This window comes from Lissotriton vulgaris, chromosome 12, assembly GCF_964263255.1.
Source record: "Lissotriton vulgaris chromosome 12, aLisVul1.2, whole genome shotgun sequence".
NCBI lineage: Eukaryota > Metazoa > Chordata > Amphibia > Caudata > Salamandridae > Lissotriton > Lissotriton vulgaris.
Genome location: NC_141700.1, coordinates 510,728,479 through 510,749,436, shown reverse-complemented (window position 1 = coordinate 510,749,436; position 20,958 = coordinate 510,728,479). Strand labels below are relative to the sequence as shown.

Genomic DNA, 20,958 nt, shown 5'->3' with positions numbered 1-20,958 from the left:
TTTCCATTCCAGTCAGCTTCAACACCAGAGCCCTATCTAGAATCCGCTGAGAATGTTCGGCTCCGGGTGATGGACGGTAAACAAGAGACTTTAATGGAAATGCCCTCAATGCGGAGCACAATACCCTCTACTCAGAACAGCATAGTGTCTGCAACATTTGCTTGTCACCAGAGCGTAACTACATCACGATTGCGCAGCCTATTCAAGAATGAAAAGACTTTGCGCTCCAGACGTGAGCGATGCCTAGCTCATGCTATGGAGATGGAGGCGGAAGCTGAATTCTCGGCAGACTAGGAACAACAGCTACAGATCCGCGACGCAGAAGAGTATGTTCCAGCAGAAGGGTGCTTCTTCTGTTCATTCCACACTACTTAGCTTCCGATGAGTCCAGCTAACATGATGAGGAAGAAGAGTCTGAGATGTTGGTTGTGGATCAAAGTCCACTTACCCCAAAAGACTGCCCACACAGTCTACCCACAATTGCCTGGGTGCGCCACAGGCTTCGGGTTCTGGCCAACACAGAGAGCTTGCCTCGGAGTTGAGATTGAACGAGACTGCCCTCGATCAGGATTGAGCTCCAGGCCATAGGGACACGTGTGGAGGTGATACGCACTCTCACTCTGTGCCGATAAAGTCATTAACGATGGCGCAGCCAAGCCTCGGACCCCGCCAGCCTCCCTTCGGGGTCAACAAAGCCGTCTGAGCCGAGCAAGAGTACTGCGTCAACGCGCACCTCATCAGAGCCAAACCATACATTGACTCAGAAGAAGTCCTCAGAGCAAAGCCACACTTCGACTTAAAAAAACGCCAGTCCAACTGACCACGAGAAGAAACTAGCTGAGAAAGACATGGTGCCTAAGAAAAGTAGGACCATACCAACGCCAAATATAGAGGGTTGCTTATTCGAAATTCTTCAAGAGCTCATGCACAAGAAGCACTTATGGAGAACGCTTACTTGCCTGAGAAGGCCTACAAATGGAAAGGGCAGAATATAGACTTTTCAAAGCTTCTTCCTGTGAGGAAAAGTATGGGGCATAAAACCACTAACTCTATGCCACTCAACATCACATTACACCTCCTCCAAAGCCCCTTTCACCATTATCCATAAAAACGCAGGGAGCCCTAGTCATTTATAAGCATGACAGACTCACAGGGAGACCCTCCAAAAGCTCAGATCCTTGGGATGCATATGGTATTGTACTGCCAGTTCCAGACATGGAAGTCCCAGTACCAGCTAAGGCATCACCTCAAGATGACATTTTCTCCTACCATAGTGAGCTGCTGAATATCATAATGTACAAATGCACATTACGAAGGAGGAGATGGATTTTCTAGTTAAGATACTCTCTAAGACTGAGCGCTCTGTTCAATACCTACCTATGATAGCGTCCATGCTCAAATTCGACACAGATCTATAAAGACCCAGTCAAAACTAGAGACCTTGCACCACACTTTGAGAGGAAGTACAAACCTTCACCCACTGACCCACTTTATATTAGGTGACACCCAAAAGCTGACTCCTTAGTGCTAACAACAGCAAGGAATAGGGCAGCTGCTTCCCAGAGTACTGGAGATGCACTTGGTACTGATGAGGAAAGCAAGTGCATAGATGCGTCAAGAAAGCGGGTAGCAGTGTGACATGATATTCATTGGTGCATAGGTAACTGTTTGGGTTATCATCCCGATATAACAGGGCCACTCTTGTCAATATGGAGGAGCTAATACAATGTCTCAGAGAGGAAAATAGAAAAAGGGGGAAGAGCTAGTCACAGAGGGTAGTCTGAGCTCCAGTGCAACCATATGCTGCGCTCTAGATAGCGAGTGCACTGCTGCGAGAGTACTAAACTCCTCTATTCTCTTACGTAGGCATGTTTGGTTTCACACCTCCGAGTTCAAGCCTGAGGTACAGCAACACCTCCTTAATGTCCCCTTTGATGGGGACCATCCCTTCAGCCCAGAGGTGGACTCCAAGCTAGAGAAAATTTAGAAAGACACAGACTGCAGAATCCATGGGGCCTCTGCAGTCCACTGCACCACACCAACAGTCCTTTGATAGGTATCAGGGCAGAGGAGCTTCCAGAACAGTCGCATCTAACTCCCAGACAGATCAAAAGCAGCAGCAGCAATATCCTCGGCAAGCAGCCAAAAGCTACTACAGAAGAGGTTTCAACCAAAGGGGTAGAAGTGGAGGAACTCCTGCAAGAGTGCCTCCACCTCCAAACAGTTACTTGCCACACATTTCTCCAGAGCACACAACACCTGTCGGGGGAAGGCTACAACAGTTTTCACCACCTGTGGCCAGAGATGACATCAGACCAGTGGCTACTATCCATCATCCGCAACAAATACTGCCTAGAACTCCCCTCCTGCCCGTCAAACATTCCTCCACACCCTCATCTTCTCAAGGAGGAGATAAAAACTCTGTTGGAGGGTGCCAATGAGCCTGTCCTACACAGACATCAATCTTGACATTGTGTCAGACCACTTTAACATGATCACACTACAGGATATAATACAACTGCTACAAGAAGGCAACTTCATTACTGTGCTCTATCTGAAAGACTTATACTTTCATATACCGATTCACTTGGCACATCACTGGTATCCCAGGTTAGTGGTAAGTGGTCATCATTATCAGTTCTAAGTTCTGACATTAGAGGTGACAACAGTCCCAAGAGTGTTTACCAAATGTCGAGCAGTGGTGGCAGTCCATTTAAAAATGGCAAGGCAAACGCATGGAGATAATGGAAGGAGCACTGACACTTTTCTAAGTTGGCTGGGTATGTCCAGACGTGGGTCACTTTTCTCACTTTGCCACTGGATTCAAACTAGCCTGGCTGATGAGGGGTGTTACCACAACATTGGTTCTAGGATGTTTATTTCCGGGCCAGAGAAAACCTGGCATGGCAGTTCGAGCTGGACTGTTTAAGCGCTGGTTCCCTGGCGAAGCTGTGTTGAATGCTCGCCAGGTGAGCACCCTACTTAGTTCCTGACCTTACTTTTATTTTAAGTTTGCTCACTGTCTTTTAAATCTCGCCTCACATCGCTTTTAACATTGTATTGCCTGGTGACTTGAAGGAGGGAGCTGGGATCGAACCGCTCTACCGCTTAGCAGGTCAGCGGTCTAGCTGTTGGAAGCGTGGCTATTTAGCCCGCATGCTGACGCGGACGCGCAGCGCTGGTTCCCTGGCAAAGCTGTGTTGAATGCTCACCAGGTGAGACCCCTACTTAGTTCCTGACCTTACTTTTATTTTAAGTTTGCTCACTGTCATTTAAATCTCGCCTCGCATCGTTTTTAATATTGTACTGCCTGGTGACTTGAAGGAGGGAGCTGGGATCGAACCGCCGAACCGCTTAGCAGCAGGTCAGCGGTCTAGTTGTTGGAAGTGTGGCTATTTATTATAACAACAGTGGATTTTGGGGTCCAAGGGAAACAGTTTATAGACCAGCGAGGCAAAGTCTCCCCTATGCAATATCATGAAACACACAATATCCCCTCTGGTCTTTATTGATGCACTTTTAGCCTGTAGGCTATTTGTCCAGCCTATTTTCTAACTCATCAAAGATCAAACGGACACTGATCAACAAAATATAAGAAAGCAATAAGGGGGAATTATCCCTTAAGGATTAGAACCCTCACTCACCTGAAGGTGACATGCTTCATCATTTGGGTTCCTCCTTACCAGTAGTGAAAACCTAGTCACTACTGGGAGCTACAACTTCTTTGCTGTAATGAAGGAGCTCAGAGATGTTTTGGATTTTGAAGGATGGATGCTAAACCCCAATTGTGAGTTTTTTAAGGGGTGGTGAGGGTGCAGCGCAAAAGAGAAGGAAGAAAAAATGTCACAAACATGTAGAGAGGTTAAAACTACCTAGGATAGATGCACAACCTGTAGTTTATTCTCGTGCTCTATCTGACAGGATTAAAAAGCAATGCAAATCAGTAGTATGGATTTAAAACTACTGTTAGGCCAGGGTCAACATGTTTCAGCCAAATGATCAGATTACTGCATCGGTGGCTTTCTTCAGGACCAACGGTGATACCTAAATATAATTTGCTGCTGCTGATATAATGTGAAAGAAGAAAATGTTGTAATACAAAACCAGTATTCCTGTGCCCTTTTTGTCAGGTAATACATGAAGTATCTGAAAAAATCAAGAGAGCGAGACACACACAGAATAGGCCAATCATTTATGGTGCTTAAAATTGATTTTACATTTTCAAGAATATCAATAGCCTTACTCCGCAGTAATCAGTAGTAATACACTTACCCTCTATGGTAGGATACTCAAACCTCACATCGACCTGGCAGGCCCCTCAGGAAAGGAATGCAAAAACAACAATTGATGGACAGAATGCAGAACAATGTCATACATTCCCCCCAGTACAGAGATCTGGGCCTAAATCCATCGTTTTTTTGCACTCCACACCACCCCAGTTCAGACATGGTCATATGCAAATCAGTCTGACCCTGTGCCTCATGGGAACAGTCCAGCCCGAACTGCCAAGCCATGTCTTTCCTGAACCTGAATCGAGCATCCTGGGACCGGTTTCTGGCTATCAGCCGTCTTCAGCCAGGATAGCTTGAATCCAGTGGTGTAGAGCGCATGGGACTCATGTCTGAGCATACCCATCCCACTCGGGGTAACAAATACTCAGACGTGAGTCCCATGCACTCCACACCACTGGATTCAAGCAAGCCGGTCTGAAGACGGTTGGAATGCCAGAAACCGGTCCTCGGAAGCTTGTTTCCGGTCCAGGGAAGGCATGTCTTGGCAGTTCGGGCTGGACTGTTCCCATGAGGCACAGGGTCAGACTGATTTGCATATGGCCATGTCTGAACTGGGGTGGTGTGGAGTGCAAAAAAACGATGGATTTAGGCCCAGTTCTCTGTACTGGGGTGAATGTATGACATTGTTCTGCATTCTGTCCATCAACTGTGGTTTTTGCATTTGTCACCCGAGTGGGATGGGTATGCTCAGACGTGAGTCCCATGCACTCCACACCACTGGATTCAAGCAAGCCGGGGGGAAGACGGCTGGAATGCCAGAAACCGGTCCTTGGAAGCTTGTTTCCAGTCCAGGGAAGGCATGGCTTGGCAGTTCGGGCTGGACTGTTCCCATGAGGCACAGGGTCAGACTGATTTGCATATGGCCATGTCTGAACTGGGGTGGTGTGTGTGAGAAGTTGGCCTGATATAATGTCTCCAGTTCTGGGGGCACCTTGTATCAGTCCAAACAATCCCCTTATGGTGATGGTTGTAAGTCAACCTTATAGACAAGCTATCCTAAGGGTAGCATGGACTAAGCAGCCTTAAAGGCTTAACTCAAGAGGGCATGTGAAGCCAGCTTTTTTACCAATCACAATCCTGTAATATCAAATGAAAGGACACCACACAAGTTATATATTATAAAAATATATGTATTTATTACTAGAATAATCCTCTGTACTCTTTATGAGTGCAGAGGCTCAAGCGTTTAAACAAAAGCACAATTAAACATATAAAAGTTGCACAATTATGGATGAGGCCGGGGGGCCACGCAAACCATATGTTAAAAAAGTGGTATAAGTATCACTAATCGAACAGTGGTCAGGCCTAGGGCCTGGGGAATCGCTGGGACCAATCGGGACTAGCAATGCTGAAGTCGGGAAAAGCCCGCGGGAATCGGGTGCAGCGCTGAAAGCACACACATGCACCAATGCAAAGTCAATGGTGCGTAAAAGTTACAAAGTTACTGTTTTAAGAGTCTTCCGACTGACCTAGAAGGACAAAACTTTAGACTTAGACACTAGAGGTGTGTACCAATGCAGGAGCACCGGCGTTCACGAGTTACCTCACCCACAGGAAGCTGGTGCATAGGTGCCAAAGTGTGTCGGGTTTCGTCACGCAGTCTGATGGTGCCTGGAGATGATGATGCTGCAGGCGTCCTGAAGAGAAGTGACCGGTTGGGTCCAAGGGTGGATCGAAGATGTAGAGTACCTGAAAGCAGAGGGGACAGAGACTGGGTCACTTAGCAGTGACCAGGGTGGAACCAGGAAGGAACCAGGCAATGTCGGGCGCAATCAGGTGGTTGTCGAGAAGCTTGTCTCCGCTGCCACGTGGACTCTGGGGCACTGAGGATGTCCTAGAGTGGATCACTAGCTGTCCCATGAAGGCTCTCGCTGTCGGCGATGTCGGCTTCCGGATTGGAGCAAACAAACCTTGGCAAGCCCAACCCACGCAGGATTCAAAGATCGCTTCTTACTCGGACCAGGAAGGTCAGAGCGGGTGCTCCTTTTCAGGGGAGCGAGGGCCAGTCCCAAGCAACCGGACTGGCAGAGCAAATTCAAAGGTTCGTCGGTACTGGGGCCGCTAGCCAACGGGCAAGCGACCGGACCAACGCGTTGAGCAGCAAAATGCAGAAGGGCCCCACGCAGCACTCGGAGAGTGTGGAGGGGGTAGCTTTGGTGCAAAAGCTGCTCTGGGCTGGGGCTTCTCAAACCCCAATGCACAGCGTCGAGGGAGCCTCGGGAGCTGCACGGTCAGCACTTCGTGGTGTATCCAAGATTGCCGGCCCCACGCTTCAGGTCGCCTCCACGGGTCTCAGATTCGCTGGGACTGTGCATCGGGCTGTTGGAAGGCAGGAACGCTGGGTCTTGTCGATCTGTCGCTCGAGTTCCGGTGGGAACTGCAACAAAGCAAAGGGTGAGGCGCTGGATGGTGCCTGTTTGCACAGGGTGGTGACTCCTCGACCACAAGGGAGATTCTTCAGTCTTCTACGTCGAGTAGGATGTCGAAGGGTTCAGAGTTTCGTTTCATAAGTTTCAGTCAGGATAATCTGATGTGCGCTGGTACTGCTCCCACTCTTATACCAAATCTGTGCGCTGGATCACCTGCTAGGTCCCTCCTATGGGTGGGACCCAGGAAGGGGGTGGTTACACCCCTTTCCCTTTGTCCAGGGTCGCGCTGGGACTGGGGCAGGAGAGCCCTAGAACCGGTTTGACTGGATTATGCAAGGGACACCTTGCGTGCCCCAGGCAGTGTCTAGTTTCATTCAACCCACCCTGCCCCAATCCACTATCTCCTGTCTGGGGGGTTGTAGCACCTCCCTGCGACAGGAAACCCTTTGTCCAGGCCTCCTCTGCCAAGTTTCGGTCAGCAGCAGGAGGTCAGACTCGTGTCAGTGGCAGCAGCATCCAATTTGTGATGCTGAGGCTCTGGTTAGAATTAACCACGTTTTAGCAAAGTAACATGTCTTCTCCCTCTAGAGGGGTGGAATGCTACCCCCGTCGCCAGGACTGGCGAGGGGGTAGTATTCCAAATCGTATGACACCTTACACGACATGTTTTGATAAAGTCAAACCAAAATTAGCACATAACCGCGATGGATTTTAATGCACTTAAGAGTATATGGTATGGCAATATCCCGGAACAGCTAAGGGAGTTGGTCCCGACAGCTGCAGACAGGCTCAGCTCATGCTAGAGCACCATCTCACATCAAACCAAGCACTCTGCCTCCACGATTGATAAGGCCTGCCATAGGGGTGACTTATAGGTATATATGTGTCCAGATATAGGTTTAGATATAGGTATACTATATCTATGCAAGGGGTGATTACACCACCTTGCCCAAGCTGAGTGATCAGCCAGTTGTGTCAATTTAAGGACCAGCCAGGGGTGGCAAAAAATATGCTGCAGCCCCTGGTAGGCCTTGGATGCACCTATGCCCTGGGCACCTATTGTGCACTGTATAGGGGCTGACAAGGTGTCCAGTACCAGATTGGTTATGCACCTAGGGTGCATGGAGTCCAGTTTACAGAGAGAGCAGATAGCCTGGGGCCCTGATTAGCAGGGTCCCAGGCCAACTAAGTCGAAAACCAGCTAAACACTAGGCAAAAAATCTGGGGTAACCATAGTCAGGCACCCACCCTCCTACATTGTGGAGTGCAAAAAAACGATGGATTTAGGCCCAGATCTCTGTACTGGGGTGAATGCATGACTTTGTTCTGCATTCTGTCCATCAACCTTGGTTTTTGCAATTGTCACTGAGTGGGATGGGTATGCTCAGACGTGAGTCCCATGCACTTACACCACTGGATTCAAGCAAGCCGGGCTGAAGACGGCTGGAATGCCAGAAACCGGTCCTCGGAAGCATGTTTCCGGTCTAGGGAAGGCATGGCTTGGCAGTTCGGGCTGGAGTGCTCCCATGAGGCACAGGGTCAGACTGATTTGCATATGGCCATGTCTGAACTGGGGTGGTGTGGAGTGCAAAAAAACAAAAAAAACGATGGATTTAGGCCCAGATCTCTGTACTGGGGTGAATGTATGACATTGTTCTGCATTCTGTCCATCAACTGTGGTTTTTGCATCCCTCCGGAAAGGAGGCCCGGGCTGTGAGGGATATATTGAGACAGTCACCACTACACTGTAAAAAGCTTTGAACAGAACAATATGAGTGACTTAAATGCTCCTGCGCACTTCAAATATGCCTAAATTATCACATCACACAATACATTGAGCATCACATTAAACAGCATCTATATTTTGAGTTGTTCAAACCGAAAAGATAGTTGTTGACTTCATATTTTTTCAACAACATCTTTTATTTCCTCCCAAACCAATACAGCCCAATGTTCTAGGGTCCCATAAGGGGAGGAACACGATATTACTTGATATTCAGTTCACCAAGGATAGTGTTAATGAACTACTGCAGTGACCACTGTCTTGCAAGAGAACACATGCTTAACCTGTTGCTGATGAGGTGTCACAGAATAAACATTGTTTAAAGTCATGGTTTGAATAATCCTGAAGGCAATAGTTGTTTGTAGAAATACTGCAAAAGAACCTCACACGGACCCCAGCAGTAACTATGCCCAAAACGAGATCTTTACAATAGAATAACTATTCTAATTACATAATCCAAAGCGCTATTGAGGCGTTTACCCAGCATCCCTCTTACCTGTCTGTCGATACCTCTGTGCAGCTAGAGCTTGCCCCGGGAGGTACCGACGAGACGGTCGCTTCACTTTTTATATGGTGTATGATCGCGTTGGCGTGAAAGAAACTGTCCTGCAAGGGGTTGTAGGAGGCCGTAGACAGTGCCTGTATCGATTGTACGCTACGGCGCATGTGCAATTGCAAGCCCAAACCCGAATGCCCAACCTGCGCTATGTTAAGACACTCCTCTTCTTCGAGCACATGCGCACTCGTGAGATCAGTACGAAAGTGTCTGTCTAGTGTTAAATGTATTCTATATCCAGACAGACATATTAAACGTGTCAGTAGGTTGACTAACTCCGTGTTTAAGATATTAAGGGCGGATTCAGGAAAAATCATCATTTTCAAGTCGTATTTCTGCCCGGCATGTATTAATGTCAATAGGCATGTGCGGGGGATCAGTGCCACCAAACCCAGCCCGCGCATGCTCAGTAAGCTAACTAGCAGTTCAATAGTCAATGTACCCGATATACTAGTATTCTGGTGTTTCTACTGGTGCTCATAATAAAAACATTTTATAGAACAATAACCATATCTTGGGTTATTGGTTAAACTGCAGTTGGGATTAGAACTTTGATTTCAAATATCCACCGTCATCAGTGGTTTATGGTGTTTTAAAAAAAATTGTGACGAGGATCAAATAACCATACACCGCTACCAAGGTGACAACAAGTTAATTTAGGCAATAATGTAAAGTAAGACCGCCCTAATGGTCCATGAATTTAAAAGTGTTCTTGGACACTAGATTGATAGTGAGTAAAATCTGTCATCGGTAAATGGATATTATCTGAATATCTTCGTGTAAAGTATACAAATATAATGTCGGAGCCTCCATTCCTACCGATGCATCTAACTTAGAGAAATAGAACGGTGTCTACCAATAGTACCAAATTCATAGAACATATAGTGTTCATGATCTAAGGTTTATGTTCAGGTGACGAAATATAACTACACATGTCTTGAATAGTGATATGAGATCATCCGGGCTTGGGGACCTACAATGCTAACAATGGTATTTCATCATTTAGACCCTCAACATCAGTCTTCAGCTTGAACACCGAACGTGGTTCTCTTCTTAATAAGAATTTTGAAACATCTGTAAGGTGAGATGGTATCCAGGGTTGTTCCAAAACAACCCAACGTAGATCCGTTTCTGAGTGGCACTTATCCAAAAAATGGTTTGTCAGTTTGGTAGATCTCTTGTTGCATCGAATCGTGCTTTTGTGAGTTTGTATTCTAGTTTTAATTTTTCTTGTTGCCATACAGACATACCGGAGATTACACGGACACCAAATAAGGTAGATAAGTTTCTCGCTGTTACAATTGGTGTGCCTCATGATTTTCCAAGGTCTCTCAGTACCTATTTCTGTAGTCTTCATTGTTTGTAGACAAACCGTGCATGTACCACACGCAAAATGGAATGTTATAGGCGGAAGGTTTCATAAGGAAGTTTGTGTTCGAGGCATATGAGCTGCAGATCGTACACTTTTGCAATAGATCGCCACCTGGTGTTGGGCTTGGATGATTACAGGCTGTTTTCGTATTCCAAGAAGTCTTTGTAGTCACGAGATAGGTGACTCCTCCCTTGGACAATACTGCGCATGGTCATCGACTCCATCCTCAGATTGTTTTTTTTCCGCCAGTGGTTTCGGCTGAAAGTTTTCCGCTCTGGCTAGAAAAGACTTTTTCAGCAACTTCGAAGCGTGAAACTTTATACAAACATTTTCGACATCGAATAGACTTTCGACATCCCCAGCTACATTCCGGTGCGTCGACGCTGGCCGTTGGGCCTATCGGCGCCGTTCGGCCTACGCCTCATGGACAGTACTCCATTCAAGAGATGCCCGGTATGTCGAGCAAAATTTCCTCATAGCGACCATCACGAGGTCTGCAACCTCGGTCTATCGCCGGAACACGACGAGTCGACCTGCACAGCTTGTGCATCCTTCCCGAATGGTCTTCTTCGATCGGATCTGTGGGCACGTCGACATGAGATAAGGAGATCAGCGCCAGCACCGGAGGCCGTCTTCGAGGAGGAGATCATCGAAGAGGATGTCTCCGAGGACGAGGATCCATAAGAAGACATCTCCGAGGACGAGGCTCCACTTGTCGCCGAGGAAGACTCGCCTGATCTCCAGATCATATCGGGGGCAGAGGACTCAGATGACTCGATTCCATCTCGACAACCCGTAAGTACTCTTGCCCCTGCACAACATACACTACCCAAGCCAAAGGCAATGGTCAACACTCTGCCCATGGGGCCCAGTCGAGACCGAAATATCCCCTCAGACGCCCCGCCTTCAGGCTCGGCTCCGAGGAAACCACATGTGCCAATTCCACCTCCTCCATTGGCACCGAAGCGCATACATCCTTCGACACCGAAAGACTCTTCGACACCGAAGCCAAAACAACCTTCGGTGCCCAAAGACAAAGATCCTTCGGCACCCCAACCAAAAGATGCATCGGTGCCGAAGCCGAAGACCATACCGGATCCGAAAGCTTCGACTCCGAAACCTTCCGGTTCCAAGAATAAAGATGGAAAGCCAGAGTCCTCTTCAAAAAACAGGGGTAACCCGGTAAACCAATGGCATCTGGGTAAATAAAGACTTTTATAAAGCAAAATGATGCCTTGGACTCAGCTAGCACAATATTACTCAAGAATGGGACCACTTGATCATCTCATCCTATACCCAATATATTGTATTTAGATGAATCAAATTCTTAAATTTCATTTCCTCAGGTAGCCCAACCCTATATAGAGAACAGCAAACGCTTTTCTTATGTGTTTGATTTTCAATTTAATTGAAACACAACCTAAAGTTAGACTTCTTGTTCTTTTGAGTCTATTTTTACCACATTTAGACAAACAAATATATATATACACATATACATACACAATATATACAAACCGTGATAAACTGGTATTGCGATATATTCTGATAGCCCAATTTTTTACACAGGATGCTTGCTCCCAGTACAGCCTCAGCATTCCTTAGACCGTAAGCTCCTCCAGACCTATTTACAAAGAGTATACCAGATCGTTTTTTAATTTTTTTTTGGATCTGTCTAATGTCCTTTTTACTCCTTGTGAAACCAATTATTTCATTTATAGTTTTCCAATATTTGGCTGGGGTCTTCTCTCAAACAAAGGTGTCAACGCGTTTCAGCCCTCTTATTATGGGCCTCATCAGGACTTGGGCTAATGCAATAGTCCGTCTACAAAATCATAAAAAAAATCACCAATTACTGAATGTATTTGTTACTATGTCAATTCAAAGACAGGGTTCTATGTACACTATGTACAACTATATACACCTTCAAACTATTTTCCAAAACCTTGGAGTGGTCAGACTAACTAGGCATATCACCCCTCTTCCACTACCAAAAACCATTTGTGCCCGTGTCAAAGCACGGAGACCAATCCGACTGGCTCCTTAATGCAAGCCTCGAACTGAACCAAGTGCAGAAAATTCACCCTGTGTGTTACCTCGGCGCACCCCGATGGAATATAACCTTATTCCCATTTGTGCTTTAGTGCTGGCCAAAAGCAGTATTTCTGTGCACTTCTTTATCAAAGTACTTACTCTATTCAGGCTTCCCTGAGCTTCCCAGAAGTCCAGAGTCCGGCGCCGCAGGGCCAACGAGACCGGTCTCCTCTCCAACCTCGGTACCAAAGACTCCAAGGCCTGATACAGAGACACCTAAACCCTCTAACAAGCCTACCAAGCCGAAACCACCTTCGGCACCGAGAAATTTGCCACAGGACTCAATAACTCCCCCTAAAGCAAAAAACACAAAACAACCCCTATCGGCACCGAAAAAATCGACGCCGAAGAAGATTGTAGAGGAGAAAGAGCGGTTTAGACCAGATCCTAAACAAAGAAAGGTCCATATCAATCCAAAAACTGGACATGTGGAAGCAATTCCTTACAAGAATAGACCACCCGACACACAACTTCTACCTGTGATTCCTGCCAAAAAGGATTGTGCAACTTCTCCGAAGCACCCTTTCTCTCCTTCACCTTCTTCCTCTCCTATCAGTCCTTACATTGAACCTACAGTTTCTACTGTTCAATCTCCTGCATCATCACACCACACTGACGAAGAGTATGATCTAGGTGGAGGGAATGACGTACTAGAGCCACATGCATACCCTTTAGATGAAGATTTCAATCCAGAATATCCTAAAGATGACGATATATATGGTTTCCCACCACACAATGTGCCCGACATTCCTGATCCTCAGTACTACCCAACAAAACCTTCCCCTCCAGAAGATAGTATTGGGTTTAATCATCCATGAAATAGAGCTGCCCTTTACCACGGGGTCTCAATGCACTCTGATGCCATTGATGAGGATTTTTTACTGGATACATTTGAGTAGTCACAAAGGTCTACGCAAATACTACCCATGATCAAAGGAGTCATTAAACATGCTCCACAAATATTTAAAGACCCGGTACGATGTAGGGTATTAAATCCAAGAATAGAAAAGAAGTATAGACCAGCACCAGCTGATCCAGTCTATAATAAGGGACATCTTCCACTAGACTCTTTAGTAGTGTCTAATGCTGGTGACACGCCCCCGCCTGACAAAGAATCTAAAGTTATTGATGTGTCGGGGAAACGGATTGCTGCGCAGGCAACAAACATATGGCGCATAGCAAATACACATGCCCTACTCTCACGTTATGACAGGGCTCACTACGACCAATTAGGCAAACTAATGGAGCACTTCCCAGATCAATACAAAGATCAGGCAGCAGAGCTCATACAAGAAGGCAAATTAATATCCAATGCCTCAATTAAATGTGCACTAGATGTAGCTGAGACAGCATCCAGAGCAGGCAATACTAGTGTTATACTCAGACGACATGCGTGGTTACGCATTTCAGGTTTTAAACCAGAGGTACAGACTACCATCTTGAACCAGCCCTTCAATCAAAACCAATTTTTCGGCCGGAAGTAGACAACACACTAGAAAAGATGAAAAAAGACACACAGCTAAGTCTATGGGTGCATTACAATCCACACAGACTAGAAGTTCTTTTCGCTGCTCCTTTTATAGAGGAGGCTCTAAGCAAACCGGCACAGATACATCATCTTTTAAAACGCACACACAGACCTCCTTTAACAAAGGCTACTTTAGAGGAGGATACCTAGGCAATAATAACAAGGGAAGAGGTAGAGGTAATAACAACAACCGCTCCTCTTCCACTCCCAAACAGTGACTTCCTTCTACTTCCCCTACAGCATTCCACTCCTGTGGGGGGCAGGTTATCACAGTTCCTACCTGTCTGGAAATTCCATCACAACACAGGTGGGTAAGACCGATTATCCAACATGGCTACTGCCTAGAACTCACTGCAACACCCCCCAAACATACCACCCAGGCAGCGTCCAATGTCCACAGAACATATGACTCTGCTTCAACAGGAAGTTCTAGCACTTCTACAAAAGGATACTATTCAAGTAGTTCCTTTAGAGGAACGGAGAACAGGAGTTTACTCCCTGTACTTCCTAATTCCCAAGAAGGACGGGACACGAAGACCAATTCTCTACCTCAGGCCCCTCAACCCTTACATACAATCAGATCATTTTCACATGTTCACTCTACAACAAGTACTCCCACTACTACAACAGGGAGATTTTCTTTCAACACTAGACCTAAATGACGCCTACTTTCATGTTCCTATACATCCTGCTCACAGGAAGTATCTAAGGTTTGTCATACAAGGACATCACTATCCGTTCAAAGTCCTTCCATTCGGGGTCACAACAGCACCACGAGTGTTCACAAAGTGCTTAGCAGTAGTAGCAGCACATCTCAGAAGACAACAGATACATATCTTCCGTTACTTCGACGATTGGCTCATAAAAGCAAAATCGTTCAACCAGTGTGTCCAACACACAAAACAAACAATTCAGACATTGCATGACTTGGGGTTTACAATAAACTACACCAAGTCGCACCTAGAGCCTTCGCACGTTCATCAGTATCTAGGAGCTACCATAGACACATCCACAGCTCTAGCGTATCCCAGTCTAGCCAGGATCGAAAGCATTCAGACCTTTGTCTCCATTTTTCAACACCAGCAGCCTCTCCAAGCCAGAGTGTTCATGAGACTGATGGGCATGATGGTGTCTTGCATCTTTATAGTTCCACACGCAAGACTGCAAATGCGCCCATTACAAGAATGTCTAGCACAGCAGTGGAATCGGGCTCAAGGTCAGCTCACAGACCTGGTGTTGGTAGACAGCCGTACATATCGCTCTCTGCAATGGTGGAACACCAAGAACTTGACAAAGGGACGGCCGTTCCAAGAACCTTTTCCACAGATAGTGCTCACGACAGACGCATCCCTCACAGGATGGGGAGCCCATCTCTTACACTATACCACACAAGGCCAATGGAACCACCAACAAAAACAGTTCCATATCAACCATCTAGAGCTGCTAGCAATTTTCCTAGCACTCAAAACGTTACAAGTACAAAACAAAGCTGTCTTAATCCGGACGGACAATATGACAGCCATGTATTACATACAAAAACAGGGGGGGGGACACACTCTCTGCAACTGTCCCAGCTTGCACACAACATTTGGAGATGGGCCATTCCTCAAAACATACACATGACAGTAGAACACCTTCCAGGAATTCACAATCAGATAGCAGATCTGTGGAGTCGACAGTCGCAACAGATTCACGAATGGGAGATACATCCACAAGTTCTTCAACCATTCTTCCAAATGTGGGGGCATCCACAGATAGATCTTATTGCCACTCACAAAAATTCAAAATGCCCAACCTTCGCTGCAAGGTTTCCACACCCACAGTCTGAGGGGAATGCGATATGGATGAACTGGTCAGGCAGATTTGCGTACTCTTTTCCGCCTCTCCCACTCATTACACTAGTAGTGCGCAAACTCAGACAACAGTCTCTCAAACTAATACTAGTAGCTCCCACATGGGCACGTCAGCCGTGGTTCACCACACTACTACATCTCTCACTGGTTCCACATCAAAAATTACGGCTCACGCCATCCCTGTTAACACAGAACCATGGAGAAATAAGACACCCAGAACCAAGCCAACTGAATTTGGCGATCTGGCTCCTGAAGTCTTAGAGTTTGGTTACTTAAACCTACCACCAGACTGTATGAACATAATTAAAGAAGCTAGAAGACCCACTACCAGAGCATGTTATGCCGCTAAGTGGAAAAGATTTGCAATATATTGTAACTATAATCATTGATCCACTGGATGTTTCCATCCAAAATATTATTTGCTACCTTCTACACCTACAAAGGTCCAATTTGGCTCGTTCTTCCATACGCCTGCATCTGGCAGCAATTGCAGCCTATTTACAGAATAGACCTCTATCTCTCTTTAGAGTACCTGCAATCAAAGCATTTATGGAAGGATTAAAACGAATAATCCCACCTAAGTTACCACCTGCTCCAGTATGGAACCTAAAAGTGGTCCTTACAAGACTTATGGGACCCCCTTTCGAGCCTTTACACAAGTGTGAATTGCAATTCCTAACCTGGAAAGCTGCTTTCCTTGTTGCCTCAGAAGAGTTAGTGAAATACAAGCATTCACAATACAAGAACTATTTTTTCAGATACATCCTAACAAAGTGGTTCGTAGGCCTAATCCTAAATTCCTGCCAAAAGTGATTACTCCTTTTCACCTTAACCAATCAGTAGAGCTACCTGTGTTTTTCCAAAACCCGGACTCTGCTGCAGAAAGGACTTTACACACCTTAGATGTTAGAAGAGCTCTGTTATGCTACACAGACAGGACTAAATCCTTCAGAAAGACAAAACAACTATTTCTATCTTTCTCTCCTCCACACAAAGGCAACCCCATCTCTAAGGGAGGAATTGCCAGATGGATTGTAAAGTGTATACAAATATGCTATCAAAAAGCTAAACGTACACTAACGGTTCCTCCTAGAGGGCACTCCACTCGCAAACTAGGAGCCTCTGTGGCTTTCTTAGGAAATATACCACTAGAGGACATATGCAAGGCAGCAACATGGTCTACAATACACACCTTCACTAAACACTATTGTGTTGATGTGCAAGCCAAGCAGCAAGCTGCAGTAGGCCAAGCTGTCCTTAGAACACTGTTTCAGAATGCTGCAACGGATACAAGTGACCACCGCTAGGGGAGACACTGCTGCACAATCGTTGCAAAAGTGTACGATCTGCAGCTCATATGCCTCGAACGGAAAATGCTACTTACCAGTATGCATCTGTTCTTGGCATGTAGAGCTGCAGATTTGTACACGACCTCCCGCCTCCCCGGGACTTGTATCCGTTCCAGTACTCATCTTACTTAGATGCAAACAAATTTTTTTTTAATGTGTTTTTATTGCAGATTCAGAAAATGTACAATCGATTGGGTCGACATTCCCACCTCTTACAGCTATCCTGCGCAGGTCGTAAATGACGCATCACACAGCCATTTAGCCCACATCCCGGAGGCTGGGCGGCGATAGCCAGGAAGCGTTAATAACGAAAAAAACAAAAAAAACAAGCCGTGATACCTGTCAGGCAATGTGATCAACGATCTGCTTTTTTGTTACTCCCCAATCCCCGGACCCCCCAACTAATATGCCCCGTATCTCAAATGGTGATTGCGGGTGAGCATCTCTATCTTACTGCGTGTATCTCCCTCATCCTGTTAGCATCTCTAGCTCCCTGCTACCTCCTGTATCTTCTATGGGACCCCCGCTACCCCACCCCTTCCCTCTCCCCCCAACTACTGCTGGTGTGGGCTAGGTTCATAGCTATATTTCGTCAGGCGAGACCTGAAGGATCAATACTCAATCTGTCAGTGCATCTCATGGATCCCTTCAAGGCTTCCCTCCTTATTCCTTCTCTTGTTCTAGACAGGTGCTCAGTGTCTGCACTAGTCCTTCCCATGCCCTTGCCATTTCCAAACTCTTCTCAAGTTTAGATGCAAACTCATGGACATCCTTTCTCTTTACTTCTACTAACTCCATGATTTCCCATCATGGCGAAAAACAGTCGGAGGATGGAGTCGATGACCATGCGCAGTATTGTGCAAGGGAGGAGTCACCCATCTCGTGACTACAAAGACTTCTTCCAAGAAGACAACAACCTGCAACCATCCGAGCCCAACACCAGCTGGCGATCTATTGCAAAAGTGTACGAATCTGCAGCTCTACATGCCAAGAACAGATGCATACTGGTAAGTAGCATTTTCCTTCTCCTTAGATTTGTTCTCCTTTGGTCGTGTGTGAACTAGCTTGTCTTTGAGGTTAGTACTCCGCTTATAAGCAAACATTGGTACTTGGAGTTGATTGTTTCCTGTATTCAGTATTTTCCAATGTTGGATGATACTCTTTTTTTACTGAGTTAGAATAACTTGAGAACGTATTGACAAACGTAAGTCTGGAATTTACGTCTTTCTTTCCCAACAGGAATCTCAAGTAGCGCTTCTCTGTTATTATTAGCTGCTCTTTTTCTTGACCTGCGAATTATGGGTGCCGGATACTTCTGTAGTAGGGGATCTCTGTGTATAGTCATAATCTAGTGAATAGTCCCGCCCATGTGCGTGGACCCCGGAGCAATCAAAAATAATCTCTTAAGTCAAAAATTGCAGACCTGCACAGACACTTAAGAGAGAATTTAAAGACAGATAATGCAGCCTATATCCACAGGCTACATTGTCCAGTACTTCAACTAGAAATTCCACCAAAAACCCACAAACAGCACAGCCTGTCCAGTGTTTTCCACAGAGAAAATCCTTCCCCTACCAGCAAAAGCCTCTGGAATGATAGAGAAAGTAGTGGACAGACAAGCCCCATAGGCTGCCATTATGTGGCTCAGAACAGGATACTGTGCCTTTAAGAGAACCTTCCAGAACTCTCTCAGTATCCCAGAATGCACAGCAGGTCCCTTTTACTATAAGTTCTTTTTTCCGGCTCCTGTAAGCAGGACCCTGGAGCATTGGGCTCTCCCTTTTAGGGTTTCTTTACAGATTTTTTCACTTTTCAAGTGTTTGAGTGCTTTCATTTGAAGTACTTTGGTGCTTTCTTCCTTGTCTGTCTTTGAGCACTCTTTTATTTGTCACAATGCCTGCTTTATTTGACAAATGCCCAGAGTGTTCGAGGAAGAAGGTCAAGTCGGACCCACACGAGGTGTGCATCATCTGCCTTCCCTCATCTCATGTCCCGGAGGAGTGTGACATTTGCCAGTCCTTCGCCAGCAGGACCCTGAGAGAGAGGATGAAGATCAGGCTCCAAGGCCTGGAAGATAGAAGACTGAAGGCACAAGGTGGGTCGGGGCATACTTCATCTGCCCATGCTGAGGCCTCTGGAGGGCTCTCCAGGGGCAGGAAGACCAGCAAACGTCCATGTTCTCCGGCGTCGATAGCACCGACGATGGCGTCGAGAGGGATGACAGCAGTCTGTTCCCCGTCTCCCCAGGGCTCTGGGTCGAGGCGACGTCAACGTTCAGCGTCGAGGGAACTGACTAGACCGCCGTCGAGATCGCCGTTGACTATATCTTCATCGTCGTCGAGAGGCGGCCCGGCGTCGGCGCTCGCCGTCCGCCGGGGGCAAAGAGGAGGAGGTCATCGTCGAGGGGATCCTTGACGTTGAGGAGGACTTCGAAGTCTCACAGGCGTTCGCCGTCAAAACGGAGGCGTTCGCCGTCGAAACGGAGGCGTTCGCCGTCGAGACGGAGGGGTTCGCCGTCGAGACGGAGGCGTACGACGTCGTGAGAACGACGGTCTCCGTCGAGTTGGCGTTCTTCGACGCCAAAGATGCGCAGAAGGTGTTCTGGAGCCAGGAGTTCCTCTGGGTCCACTGGGACGTGCCGATGTTCGCCGATAAGCTCTGCCTCACCATCGCCTCCGCCTAAGAAGAAAAGGGAGTCACAGGGCTCTGTGTACTCCGAGGTGTATATATACACCTCCTAAGCCGAGGACACCTTCCCCTCCTCCTCCATTGCCAAGGATCCGCCACCGCGGAATCCCACTCCGCCTCCTCTTCCGCCGCCCCCTCCTCATTTTCATCCTCTGCTTCCTCCTTCTGGACCGCCGGTGGTTCCGCCGAGGATAGCTTCACTACCACGGTACCCGCCGCCGCCTAAAGGGACTCCTCAGCCGAGGCGCCCGGTCAGGTCGCAGTCACCTGCTCCTGTGAGGCCTGTGGAGCGTCCGAAGCCAAGGAGATCGCGTTCTTGCTCCGACCGGAGGAGGAAATCGCGTAGTCGTCACCGGTCGTCGACAAGATCAAGACGACGCCAAAGGAGGCGCAGATCCAGATCCCACACAAACTCTTCTGGGACCAGGGAATACTCGCCGACTTTCTCGGAATCCCCAGGGACGAGGGTGTCGCCTGTAGACGACATCGTCTCATTCCAAGATGTTCTGCTAAGGGGTGCGGCTAAGTTGGGCATCACGGTGACGTTGCCTACGCCCACGACGTCCGTGATTTTCGAGACACTACATAAAAAGCACCTGTCTCGACCGTTGCTGCCTCTAGTACCAGGTTTGGTGGAGCCCGCCAATGAGTTGTTTCTCACGCCGGCGGTGACGAAGGCGGCCCCCTCCAAGCTCCTCAAGAAGTACCGGGCTCCGGATTCTGACCCAGCTTTTCTTAGGATGGATCCGACACCGGACTCGGTCATAGTGACGGCGGCTAGGAAGCAGCATGCCACCACCCCGTCGTCTACAGTGCCTCCTGATAAGGAGAGCCGCTGGATAGACTCTGCTGGCAGGAAGGTCTGTGGGACAGCGTCTACCACGATGAAGGCGGCCAGTGCCGCGGCCTTGCTAGGGCGATACGATCGAGCCCTATGGGAGTCCATCCAGCAATTCGCTGAGCTCCTTCCTCGAGAGGAGAAAGAAGATTTTCAGAGATCCTGAATGAGGGGATGTTAGTGTCGAACCAGCTCATCAGCGCGGCTGCTGATGTCCCTTCTGGCGGCGCATGGGTACT

General features: G+C 47.3%; 1 protein-coding gene across 1 annotated transcript in view; it reads left to right on the top strand.

Moving 5' to 3' along the window:
* Positions 1-20,958, top strand: part of AARS1 (alanyl-tRNA synthetase 1) — a 336,551-nt gene that overhangs the window by 51,167 nt on the left and 264,426 nt on the right. The gene's annotated exons all lie outside the window — the stretch shown is intronic.